This window comes from Nestor notabilis, unplaced genomic scaffold (assembly GCF_000696875.1).
Source record: "Nestor notabilis isolate BGI_N333 unplaced genomic scaffold, ASM69687v1 scaffold5347, whole genome shotgun sequence".
NCBI lineage: Eukaryota > Metazoa > Chordata > Aves > Psittaciformes > Psittacidae > Nestor > Nestor notabilis.
Genome location: NW_009937685.1, coordinates 7,126 through 18,477, shown reverse-complemented (window position 1 = coordinate 18,477; position 11,352 = coordinate 7,126).

The window sequence follows — 11,352 nt, the reverse complement described above, 5'->3', positions numbered from 1 at the left end:
TAAAATTTTTTTTTTTTTTTTTTTTTTTTTTTTTCTGTCACATTCTCATGAGAAGATGTGTCTGCTTTCCTGCTTTCTACTGGATGGTCACTGGTGAGTGGTCTTGAATAAACACAGCCATTGACTTGCAGGACAGTTTGATCTGAAGTATGCTGCTGGCTGTATCCTCTGAGCACCCCACCACTAGCTTAGGAGTTGAATACAGTCAGAGCCTGGATCCAAAACTCCAGTTCTTAAAACATTAGCACTTCTAATCATCAAGACAGATTTGAAATAAATGGTCAGTCTCCAAGCCTGGCAAATATAAGTCAGGAGAACAGCCAGCAATCCAGTTGTTTTCCCAGCCAAGCCCTCAGTGTATGAGAACGTGGTATACGACTGGTGTACATAAAGCACTGTTTGCAGTACATAATTATTTCTTAAGGAGAAGACCTTGATGTTTTACCTCAGAGAAGCCTATATCAGGAGCAGGGAAACATTCAGAGCATACTGACAGGGGATATGGAGAGATACGTCTCTCTGAAAACATAGTATAGGTGGGAGAAGTCACAGTCCGCAAAGGAAGGCAGGAATTAATAGTAAGGTTCTTCATTTGCTCACAATTAGCATCAAAGTAGTACTTTGTGAGTTCCTTTATCCAAAAATATCATTATCTTATTAGATATTCTAAATACTTTATATTTAGATGCATACAACTTACAGGAAATTCATCAATTGAAAACGCATGTATTTTCAAAAAATATGGAGTTCTCCTTTTGCTTTTATTAGGTTTTTCAGGCTATCAAAATTTTTTTTCTTAGCTTTCTTTATGGTATTTTAATTAGCAGTAGAGTTGATAATTACCTCACAATTAGCCATGCTAGTGTAATCATCCTACATGTGCTATTTTCATAAAACCTAATCAAGTATGCTTAAAATGTGTAACTCGAACATTCTAGAGGAGTTTTAGATTAACCTCAGAAAAACAGTTCTGACTGGGTTTTGCAAACATGATGTACGACAACTAAATCCATCATCAGCTATATAGCTTTCCACAGCAGATGTCTCTTCTGAAACCACGATGCTAAAACCAAACCAATAAATAAAACTGAAGAAATACAGAGACTTAGGGCATGTATCGACTTCTCAACTACTGCATTGACAATTTGTTTATTAAGCCCCTCCTCAAGCCTGTGTGGGACTGAGTGTGTTACTCCACAAACCTGTGACAAGTTTCAGTAGAATATCTGAAACAGATTATTTCCCAGAGTAAATGCTAACTATTAGAAGCCTTTGTTATCAATTTTGAGAAGAAAACATGGAGACTTCGCTGAGACTTGTGTACTTTAATTTCAATCTGCAATGAGCACAATTCCTTTTATGGCAGTATTTTAAAATAGGCAGTGCCAAAAGAAACAAAGCACCCATACATAGCACTTCATCTCAGACTTTCTACCAGCTATTTCAGCAGCTAGAGCATAGATGGTAGGCGAAGAGACATGACATGCGTTTTTCCAATGAAAGAAATCAGGTCTTTAAGTCTTTAAAAAGTAAACCACCTACAGATGAAGAGCTGAAATACCAAAACCCAGTCATACCTTATTTTTCCCTTAACCTTGCATGTTATCAAGGAGGGTGTGTGAAGGGAAAGGGTTCATTACATTTTTGTAAGTCTTGCTATCATAGAATCACAGAATTTGGGTTTGGGTTGGAAAAGACCTTAAAGATCACCCAGTTCCAAGCCCCTGCCATGAACAGGGACACCTTCTACTAGATCAGGCTGCTCAAAGCCCTGTCCAACCTGGCCTTGAACACTGCCAGGGATGGGGCAGCCACAGCTTCTCTGGACAACCTGTACCAGTACCTCACCACCCTCACAGGGAAGAACTTCTTCCTAATATCCAATCTAAATCTCCCCTCTGTCAGTTTAAAGCCATTCCCCTTTGTTCTATCCCCTCAGGCCCTTGTAAAAAGTCCCTCTCCAGATTTCTTCTTGGCTCCCTTATGTACTGGAAGCTGCTCTAAGATCTCCCTGGAGCCTTCTCCAGGCTTAACAATGCTTAATATGTTTAAGAAGCTTAGTATGCTTAATAAGTTTACTCAGAAAGTAACTTAATGCTTTCTGATATTTTTGCATCATTTAATTTTACTCCCTCTTATTGAACAGTTACATCCTCATTTCTCATGCAATGTCTCACATCTGGACTGAGACTAATGCAGTTCCATGTGGATGCATCACTTTCTAAAAAAGTGGATACAGGAAACAAGAAATTTGTACTACATCCACAAACTCATCTAGAATGCATTACTTTTTTATTAAAAAGCATTGACTGCTATAAATCAGTCTCATATAACAGTGAGGTGCCTCCTTCTGCTTTAAATTGACTTGCTACTTCTGCCCTATACCCTTTGCTTAAATGTAAACTCTGCATTAGTTTATCATAGTAAATAAGCCTCATGTGCTGTTGATATCAAGTTCCAATATCAATTGTTTTGCTATTAAAATGAAGGTTAGGAAAGGTGTACTCAAAATAATATACCATCCAACCTACACATACACACATACATCAGGTAGACGATGGACTGTATATCCAAATAAGTACCTAGAACAGAAAACAGAAGCCTCTACTGAACCAAATTCATATAAAACTAGATCTAATCTAAATAAATTAAGTAAAGAAACAAAACCTAAGAAAGAAGGTCCTATGTTTACATACTCCAATCCTACACAACCTGTTTAGAATTTGACTACATTTCATTTCATAGAATCATAGAATAGTTAGGGTTGGAAAGGACCTTAAGATCATCTACTTCCAACCCCCCTGCCATGAGCAGGGACACCATGCACTAAACTATGTCACCCAAGGCTTTGTCCAATTTGGCCTTGAACACTGCCGGGGTTGGAGCATTCACAACTTCCTTGGGCAACCTATTCCAGTGCCTCACCACCCTCACTGTGAAGAACTTCTTCCTTATATCTAACCTAAACTTCCCTAAACTTTCACTTTCTTCAGCAAAATTTGGCCTCATTTCTATTACTCATATTTATCCTTAAAAAGAAAAAAAAAAAAAAGTTAAAATTAAAATAACTTAAGTATAAACCCTGGAAAATAAACAAGACTTAGAAATAATGTGTTAGCCTGAGGATCTGTGCCTGGGAAACAAAACAGAGTTCTAACAACAGCAAGTCAAAAGACTTACTTTGATGCAGCCTTCATGACCTGTTACTGGTTTGGCATTCTTCTTTGCTCCTCCTTGTCATCTACATGTACAACTGCCCACCAGAGTGGAAAATGTGTGAGGAAGAGTTCAGCTGTTACTCAGCAAAGGTCAAGCTTTGACAAAGGTCGGAGGAGAACTGCAAAGCAGGGGAATTACTCCTCTATTCCACACAAGACAATAATTACAGTCACGAATTAAGGAAAAAGCATATTGGACAGGGAGCAGTCAGTTCAGACAAACCCTGAATTTACCTTGATGTCATTTACCTAATGATATTAGTATGTTTCAAATTCTACTAAAAGTAATTGTCTGGACAGAGCAGCTTACAGACAGAGATCTAAAACACACTGATAACAGAGTTACATGGGATTGATGTACGCATGTCTTACACCAAGGGAAGGAGCAGGAAAATGGGTTATAATCATGTGTTGGTAAATTGTACTGCATGTCAGTCCATCCCTTCCTATGTGTAACTGTAAACACTGTAATGATGACACACTTCTCTAACCCACTTCATATGAATTCAATAACCCTGAAAGTCCAAGTGGCACAGTTTGGGAATTCAAGCTTTAGTCTACTTTGATTATTGTTAAATGCATAGCTGTGATAGTATGAACTCAGTGGAGGCTGCAAAATCTGCCCAAGAAGCTGTGTAAATACTCAAGTTTTTAATTGACCTTCTTGTTATTCCTAGAAGTGCAAATTTAAAGACTACCAAATTTAAAGGCAACTCGTGTATATCCTAGGTAGGACATTTATGTCCTCAGACAGCAACATGCATTTATACAAAACTTTATACAAATGATTGATAGAAAACAATTGAAAGTAGTATTGTGGACAAAAAGATCAAGATTTTTTATTTATATTTCTGTATGAGTTCTGCAGTACTTTCACACAAGGGATTTTTTTTTCATTAGCTACTGAAGATACACTGGGAAAAGGTCAGCGTGCCACATGAAAGCTTTACATTCCATAGCTAACGTGCAGACTATCTGAAATTTCTAGGGTAGACTTCCAGCAGCTCACATGAGCTGGTCACTAACACAGTGTACATTTTAGGACTCTGAGATCCATCTGTGTGTTAACAGAAGGCCTTGCGACGAAAAATGAAAACCTGCCCATCACCAGCAGCAGTGTAGCAGTGTTACCCTATGCAATTAAACAGTAGACGCTCATAGCTCCATCAATGGAATTATTAGGAGTATAGCTAAGCCTGCACACAGAGCAGAAAACTAAGCATTTGCTCGTCCAATGTGATGTCTGTTGCTGTAAATATTTCAAAATAGGCTCTTTCCCCATAGCAAAAGGATTTAGTAATTCAAATAATGATGATGATTATCTGTGCTAAAATATTTTGCCCGTGAGAATACTATGAATCTGCACATTAAATCTTCAGTGACACGGCTCATGCAAGCAAACAATTAAGACAACATTTTCCATTGACTGTGGAACCTAGCTTAAAAAAAAAGACTGAGAGTGAAGTTGAAAATTGAGGAATTAATCACAGCTGTAGGCAAGCTCTAAAGGCGAATGTGAGGACTAGAAAAAGAAGCAACAGGAATGCTTTACGGAGTTTTTAAAAGAGAATGCAACAGCTTCTTCAGATATACCATCATATGTCACTGTCCATTCCATTGTTGAGCACGGGCATTCATATAGTATTAAGGTTTTCATTGTCTTTATATGTTCAAAGCATTTCTTTCTGCTCAAACTGCATGCAAAGTTGGTTCAACTCCTACGCACTATTTAACAATATGGGGAGTGCTACCACAGAGTGAGGGCAGACAAGTTAACGTGGACAGATGAAGTTTCAGGTGTTTATCATATGCCTTCTGAACACAGGCCAGAAAACTACACAGTTAAGGCAGTGTTCATTGGGAAGGCATGCTATGAAATTGCAAAAGCAGAAAGTTCTTACTTCTGTGGTTCATCAAGGGAATGAAAGTGGCTATAAAAGAATGTAATGGGTGTGGCAGCTAGTAACAAGCATGGTAGCAACAACTGTCTGGTCCAACCGCCTGTGGGCCGTTTGTGCAAGAAGTGCTATCTTGCCACAGGAAGAAACAAAGGTCAACTGTTTGGTTTTTTTGTCCTCCCGATAGAAATTAATACTGCTGTAAAAGGCAAAGCAGGCATTCCCTTTGGGAGACTACAGCAGTAGTGTTCCACACACAGCCAAAGGGCTGGATCAGCTTGTCAAGGTTAGCTGGTTCTCCGACCTTAGCCATGAAGCTGACCAGTCTGAGTCCTAGAGCAGGCCAGTAATCTCGGGTACCGTACCTCCTTCCTACTTCAAGGCACCCTAAAGATCAGTAAATATCCTTACACGCACCATTTTTTTAATGCTAAATAAATATCACCTTGTAGCTTGTTCTACATTATAGGAAATACGTGTAAAAGAATAACACAAGCAGCTGGATATTTAATGGGTTAATTTCCAGGTAGTTCTTAAAGTCATATGTGGGTTAATTTTTCTTGACTAGGTGAAGTGTGAAATGAATCATCTACCTGTCCGTTTGGCAGAAAGTAATCACACGCTATGAGAAGAGATTGATTTCTACTAGGACTAAATGCAAAAGAACTCCAGCTCATTACAAAAAGTTTATAATCAAGTCATTGCATTGTAGCACAGTTCATTTGACTATGTCCTAAAATTATTCAAATAATTAAATCCAGAATCTGCCAGTGCACCCCCAGAATGGGCAGAGAGATACAAGAAACCGAGATAATCATATCACATGAAATGCGGAATTACTACTGTTGACAATCTCCCCTCTGCCCCAAAATCAATCCTTGCATATGGGTGCTTAATAAGGAACCAAAATATGCATTCTTTCAGTTTGGCTTTAAATTCTCTAGCAATCCTATCGATTAAACCTGTCACTCATCCAGAGAGGTTACTATGTCATTTAGAAGAAGATTTAGCTAATTTCAAATACTCCACATAATTATAAACCCATACAATGAAACAGGGATAAGGCCATTCATCAACTGTCAAAAAGGCATTTGGTTTGAATTCATGTAGCTTGTTGATGTTATTAAACATTCAAACATGGGAAATAAAAAAACCCAAAATATTTTAAAATTTATAGGTATGTCAACCCCTGCTCATCCCTGACACACACAGGAAAATGTGTCATAATAATGCCTTTCATGTGACTGTAATTCTCTGCAACATCCATCCTTTTCAACTATTTACCAGTTATGCATTTTGACAATGATGCTTGTAAAAAAGATTAAGCAAAAGCACTCTCAGCTGGTTTTTTTAAACTTTTCCCATACTACAGAAGTAAACTTCTAAGTTTACTTGCACAAAGTTGAAAATGACCCACATTTGAAACCATATATGAAACCTAAGAATATAGCCTTCAACAGACTCTACTGACTTCACAAATTGCACAAAAAAGCAAGTCACTCTGAAACTGCTCACTAGTTGTCTCCATGGGTTTTTGGGTTATTTGTTTTTTTTGTTTTGGTTTTTTTTTTTTTCTTCTCCACAGATCTAGCTGCTATGCAATTTTATTTGCCTTAGTGCTGATCTTCCCTAATCTAAGTGGTTTTTAAATAACATGCTAGACATGGTGGCAGTTCACAAGACTGCAAAGTCTATTTGATCCAAGGAGGCAGAAGGTATTGCACAAGTAGCGCTATTCTGCTACAGTGCTAGATCCTGTCTGGCTGTAAATTGTAGGGCTACAGGGACAAACTGTCCCACTAGCACTAAAGCTGCTGTTCTGCTACGGGGACAAACATTCTAAGGTGAAGATTTCTCTTCAAATAGCATGAAACAGTCCTAGTGATGCACAGGGGTCTAAGCTGTGTAGTTTACAAAGCCTAAGTGGTAAGAGGAGATCTGACAAGCTGAGAAAGCTTATTTCAGCTTGCCAGCTCTATTGGTCCCACAAATGCTGAAATCCTCTTATTCGTGACCACCATCTAGTGGCAGTTCGTATGTACAGTCATATTTATGAGAATATGAAATAGTCGTTTCCCTGTCAACACAGTACAGACAAATCACTTCCCGCACTTTCCAAGTGGCATGTAAACATGATCACAAGGAGAATGTGCTTCCCCAAGACTTCTACTTCGACAACCTCCAACACATACTATTTTTATACCATAATATGTATGACTGCCCCATGCATGTTGATCCTATTGGGGTCTTATGGGGGAAAGAGAAGATTGCTTGTGTTTCTTTACTTGTCATTTTCTTCTGTGTGATTGGCACCTCAGAAGACAGGACTAATCCACTCTGCACAACACTGCCTTTGAAAAAACTAATCAGGGAGCAACTAGAGAGACTTGCAGTTTACTTACCCCCAAGCTTGACCTGTACACTCAAACAAGGGAAGGCTGTAATCTAGCTTGCAAGATAAATCTCCCCATAACTACCATAATAACACAAACAGAAGAAAAACGGGTATATAAAACTAAACCTGATCATTCAATTTACCACCTTTGTATAATTTTTATGACATTCTCTAAAGACTATCAATTATAACATTTTCCTCTTGTTTAACTTTCATTTTTATTCCTCTGTGTAAATACAGCAGTTATATTTTAGCTCCTTAGTACTACAATGTTATCCCAACCCTGCCATAATGGATAACCAGAGAAGAGCAGGGGCAATTCAGAGTCTTCCCCACCCCGTTCTCCAGATCATTGATACACTTCCAAGAAGTATCTCATAATCACTACATTTTCAGATTGCTGCTAGCAATGGCCATTACTGGATAATGTGAATCAGTTTCTACCCACCACGAAAACCGTACATTTGTTGTTTACAGTTGGGTCCAGGATGAAGTTATGCATGGCGAAGATTTCCCTTTCAATTACTGTATATCCCATGCCCCCTACTGGCTGTCAGTCTAATGCAAAAAGTTGCTTTTGTGTTCTTGTTTAGAAACATACATACAATGACACATAATTTGCAGCTGGCTAGCTTCAAGTTCAATATTACATGACGTGTAAAACCTGCAAGATAGTAAAAAATATTTTGCTTTCCTTTGCTTCCCACCATTAAGCTCTTTTCTGAGGGTGAAGGTCTAAAGCCATGATCAACAGCAATAAAATACAATGAATTCCATGTTTAACCTTTGAGGAAACGAATGTTGCTGTTATGATATAACTGAACTAGTAAAATCTGTGAATCTGTGCAAGGGCTTCCATACAGCTCAGTGTGTTGCAATTGGATTCTTTAGAATTGATTCACTTATTCGACTACCCGGTAATCTTTTTTTTTTTTTTTTTTGAACAAGGACACTTGGGTGGCTAAAACACCTGATGACAAAGGTACATCTTTCTATCATTCTGTCAAAAACTTTGATTCTGTAATCAAAAATTAGCCAGCACTCTCATACAGTGTCTGGACACTTCTTTTTCTCTTGTAGTCTGTGAAAGAACTGGCATCTGGGTAAGAACCAGGACTTGAACTTGTCAGGTTTTCCAAAAGAAACAGGTAAACTTTACAGATGTGAAGCCAGACTTCCTATAGATTTTGTCAGATGCATAGCATATGCACTAATGATAACTGTATGAACATAAAAGACATGGAACATCAGGCTGCCTTCACTAATTGGTCTTCTTCATGCTTTAGATAATAATATTCTTTTTGCAAAAGTGTTAATGTTACGCTGAACTACTATGAACAGGCAATAAAAAAACAGGACAGGTGGGTTTTTTTTAAGCATGTATTAATAAAAAATAAGTCATATACCTGCACCAGAATATTTGTTGTCTCCATCATGCTCCTGCAGCTTCTTAAAAAAGCTATATTGACTCAAATGAAAAATGTGTTGCCTATCTGGAACTGAGCCTAAGAAAACAGCAATAGTATTTCACCATTTGATTACCAGACATAAAACTAGTATCAGTTTATATCAGTAGCTACAAATTAGTAATTCTGACATTTGAAAACGAGCAATACTGGAGATAAGGTGGATAAGGGAAAATACTGCAGAGTCATGAATAACAGATGTAACAACACAGAGATACCAATTAAAACATGATACATGAGGAAGATATTTCATATGCCTGTGTGCTGAAGTGCTTGTTTTAGATGTGGACTCTGCCTGGTGTGTAATTATGCTAATAGCTGTTAGCTAGATTAGATCAAGTAATCAGACAGTCTGCCTGGAAACATGTTGATTCTTGATTCTACCGAGTGAGTTTCCAAACTCTGCAATCAGGCAATAACTTGCCTGTAGAATGCAGATTCTAAACGAGAAATTGTCACAAATGGTGAAAGAGTTCCAGAGCACTGAGAGTACCACTCAAAACATTTTCCTATGACTACTGTCTCCTTAGCAGAATTAAAATTGTGTCTGGCCCCAGACTTTCCCACATCTGCCTCCATTATGTAGAAAACAACCCACATTCTAAAAAGGAGGTGCAAGCTGCAGCAAAGTAAGCAGGCTCACATGGTGTTTCCAGATTCTTCTGCTTTCGATGCTTTATTTATTTTAGTTTTCTCATTCTCACTTTTCTTCACATCTATTTCTTCCATATCCTGCCAGCAGATTCAGCAGCATCTCCAAGATACCTCATTTTCCTATATGAATTCTAGGTCCACTCCCAAAAACTGCAGCAGGCTGTGTCAGCACATTAAAATAATAGCTATTTTTAAAAAGTATTCTTTGGTGAGGACTATGTCTGATCTGAGTAGATATGGTCTAAGCTGGCCTTAAATTCGAAATCTGAAAGCTCCATGGATGGGAATCACTACCACAGCTTTCCAAAATATGTCAATAATGGAATATGTAAGTTCATAGCTCTTTTACGATGTCTGCCTGAGAACTACGCTGCTGCTGGGAGAAGGAATGATACCAGGATTTAACAGGTTTATTACCACATGCTTCAACTTCTAGGACCTTAACCTGTGGACATTATCTAATAGTGACTAGCATGCAAATAGGAAAAAGAAACTTCTGATAGCATAGCTCACCAGTGTAAAGAGATACTGATTTTGATTCATTTGTCACTGCTATTAGCAGATGCAGAGAAAATAAATGTTGCATTATCTTAAGGACATGCTCCTGAACCATTCAGCTCTAACAGGAGTAGGATACCATACCCAAGTTCACGTAAATAAACTGAAAAATCAGTATTTCTCTGCTGAGGCAGAGTAACATCAATATGAAAAACCCCTCACCACTGAACAGGCAAAGTTTATTTTATCTCTCCTTCAGATCCTTCTGTTTGAAAGAATCTTTCCCCACTCAAAATTGCCATCATCCATTTCAAGCTAAATACTTATTAGCAGAGACATGCAGTACTATTGACTTCAATATTTGCAAAGTAAGTTGCTTTTCTAAGGAGGAAATTGCTGCATTTCAAAACTATTTCCTGCCTCATACATACAGAACTAAAATATCAAATAGATCTAGTTTAGATTGGATGTCCTTTAACTTTTCTACTCTAAAAATCCAAAACAACACTAACCACCCATAAGGGACCTGTTGTGCTGTAAATCCCTGCTGGTTTCTCTTCTACTTTTTCTACTTCTTTTCCTCCTTCTTCTGATTCCACCTAATCACATCCTAATTTTACATTCTCTCTCTCCTTTTGTTTTTAATTGTTAAGATCCAAGAATAAAACAATTCCAAATAAATCATAAGATGATTTGTTTCTTCTTTCATATTTTGCTTTCAGAATCTCTGAAAGAGATAATTTTTGTGATGAAATGCTTTGGCACAGCAAAGCAGAAGATGTTTGTAGCACTCTAGAAAAATCTCTTTGGCATTATGTGTTACAGTTTTAGCAACCGCTCGCACATAAAATTAAGACAGTCTCATCACAATATACGCAGATTTTGCTCTCTGACTCAGGCAGGGGATATTCTTCCATGAGCCAGGGAGCTGTGAGCAATGCTTTCATAGCTGTCTTTTTAAGCCAACAAGTGTGAGCAAGTGTTGGCAGTACTCTAATACTGCTTTCTCTTCTCTCTCCCCAGCACGCATGTGTATGTAGCATTCAAATGTATACACACACATACCATTTATGACTTGTCTGGTTAGGGACAGAGTAAGAACAGAGTAGGAACTACCTCCTGCGATTCTACTCCACCTGCCCATCATCTTACGTAACGCCTAGGGACCTGAAGGCGTCATTATCTTAATACAAAAGATTATAATCACTGACAAATTCAAGAAA